The following is a 2,812-nucleotide window of genomic DNA, read 5'->3' on the forward strand; positions in this document are numbered from 1 at the left end:
TCTTTCCGAAATCCGGGCGAGAGACGGATGGGGGTGAGCTAGGCACAATGAATGTTTGCGGGCCCTTCTCACGATGGGGATGACTGTTGCGAGGCCCATGAGAAACCTGCGTTCAGTTTTATCCACAAACGGTTTTTCTTCTCCCGCAAAATCTTTTCCCCTTTCAATTCACAGGCCGTGTGACCCTAGCGTCACCACGTACACGCATGATATACGTCATAGAAGAGCTGCTCGACAATATCTACTTTAGGAGAAAATCTCCAATATGTTCTCGTGTGTCAGGATGGCCGAGTGGTCTAAGGCGCCAGACTCAAGCTCTGCTTCCTTACAACGAGGATTCTGGTCTCCGAATGGAGGCGTGGGTTCGAATCCCACTTCTGACACAGGGTATTTATTTTCCTTTAAATTCTGCCACAAGTATATTAGTCTGACGAGTAGAAACAGACACCTACAACCTTTGTATTTTAAAAACTGACTTAAATTTTTGTCATAGGGACAACCCTGAAAAAATTTGATTGCGGAAGCATCGCGATATCTTTTGGAAGCCGCGAGATTTGTGGTGGGAATAAAAAGCCTAATAAAGAGCGGCGGTTAATAAAGGTTGGTCCTGCTGCATCGCGAGATGACCTAGAAGTCGCGAGATTTGAGATCCCGACTGTACACTGCCCAGCTGTGCGGGGTAGAAAGGAAGTGAGTGAGTCCGGGGGGAGCTGCCGGGTGTTCGCCAGGCTTCGCTTGTTTTGTCCAAGTCCTAGGCCCTCCCCTGGATGTTTCTTGTAGTACTTTTCCACCAATCACACGTAGCCCTCTTGCTTATGGCAGTGCTGGCTAAAAATTCTACACAGAGCCATACTCAACAGTCACGGAACTAGTGCTCAAACATTTTTTTTGTCAATTATGCATATTCATACTCACATTGGCATCTGATAATTATTGTTTTATCTCCAGTAAAAACTGAGTACCATTTTAACTCCTGTTACACACAAATGTATAGACTAAAACGTGAACGTTTATACCTTCCTCCCCCAGATGGCAACAATTTATTGTATTTCTTTACAGTTCTTTTTTCTTCGCATTTCCATATATGTAACCGAAAAGTTAGGATTTAAGGGATGATTATGATTACTCAATATTGATATTTCTTTTTACTTAGTGGTATGTTAGAGTAACAGAGAAATGCCTGAAATCTCTGAACTGTAATCCAGCTACCTTGATCTCTGATAATGATTGTATAGCTTTCATCTTGTGACCTTGTGATTGTAAAAACCTGGTGACTGACCCTCAGTTGTACTCCATTTATCCATTTTTTTACTTTAGAAACATGTAATCATGTTGCATTAGAGGGCAACCCCTCTAATGCAAATGTAGCAACTTGAATCAGCTCAGAACTAACCATTAACTTGGTTCTAGTACAGTTCCCCTTGTTGAAGGGGACCGTCCCAAATCTGGAATTGTCGCTTTGCACAGCCAATAAAAGTCACACCAAACAAGGCTGAGGAGGAAAAGAGGGTTTATTTACCCTCTTTTGGGTACATGCTGGCGAGAGAACAGGGGAAGATTTCCCAAATCAGCCTCCCGGAAGTGATTTTTCAATTGGCTTTTATACCCTTCAGGGACAAAGAGAGATAATCATCTTAGTTAACAGGTAACAGAGGTTTGGAGAATTTCAGTAGTTTATCCTATTTCCTTCAGGATTTACATCCTGTTACACCTAGGAAGGATGCCTCCCAGTCAAGGAAGAAAAATGAAAGGCTTACTCATATCTGGGAGGTTTGGGCAATAGATTAAAGCTTATTCGGGTGTGGGTGCAGACTTTACATTTACATATTGCTCCTCTGTGAGACTAAGAGCTCTTATTATAGCATGCTTCCAGCTTTGAAGGTTATATTTTAACGCTACTTTACAATTTCCAGCTTGCTTACAGTTTTAAGATTATATTTAAAAAGTCACTGTTACACCCTCTTTTACATTTCTAAATTGTTTCTGGCTGTATTTGCTATTGAGATGGTAATGACTCCATCTCCCCTTGTTTGGAATCCGTGAAAACTTTGAACTCCTTAGACACCGGGAGACAGATTTTTAGGGTGATAGGCCGTCTGATCTTCTGCTTCAAGCCTAGCAATAAATTCTTTCTTTGAAACATTGGTGTCTCAGGAATTGGTCATTTGAGCACACTGGGCAAAGAATCCACAGCTTTTGATTGGTATCATATATGTAATTATAAATGTTTTGTTTATTTTTTACAGAAATGTGGTCATACTGTACACATCATTCTCTGAATGGTATTTTTCACTTAATATAACCTGGGATCTTTCCATGTGAACACTCATTCTTTTTCCTTATTGTGCCAGTTTGGATGTATTACGTCCCCCAAAACGCCATTATCTTTGATGCAATCTTGTGGAGGCAGACATATTAGTGTTGATTAAGTTGGAACCTATTGGTTCAGTATTTCCATGGAGATGTGACTCAATCAACTGTGGGCGTGACCTTCTATGGAAGTGTTGCCCACCTATTCAGGGAGGGTCTTTATTGGATCACTGGAGTACTTTAAAAAGAGCCTCACAGGCGCAGATGCAGAGCAGCTGTGAGTGACATTTTGGCGCGCAACTGAGAGTAACATTTTGAAGAGGAGCTGCAGCTAAGAGAGGGCCAAATGCCCCTAGAGCAACATTTTGGAGAATGCTATTTTGAAACGCAACCTGGGAGCAAGCAGACACCAGACACATGCCTTCCCAGCTAACAGAGGTTTTCCAGAAGCCATTGGCCATCCTTCAGTGAAGGAACCCGATTGTTGATGCCTTACCTTGGA

The 2,812-nt window shown here is 42.0% G+C and overlaps 1 non-coding gene across 1 annotated transcript; it reads left to right on the forward strand.

The window, feature by feature from the left end:
- Positions 1–277: 277 nt before the first annotated feature.
- TRNAL-CAA lies at positions 278–383 on the forward strand. Its single transcript has 2 exons — positions 278–315; positions 338–383. It is a non-coding gene; the product is annotated as a tRNA-Leu (tRNA).
- The last annotated feature ends 2,429 nt before the right edge of the window (positions 384–2,812 follow it).

This window comes from Choloepus didactylus, chromosome 7 (assembly GCF_015220235.1).
Source record: "Choloepus didactylus isolate mChoDid1 chromosome 7, mChoDid1.pri, whole genome shotgun sequence".
Taxonomy (NCBI): domain Eukaryota; kingdom Metazoa; phylum Chordata; class Mammalia; order Pilosa; family Megalonychidae; genus Choloepus; species Choloepus didactylus.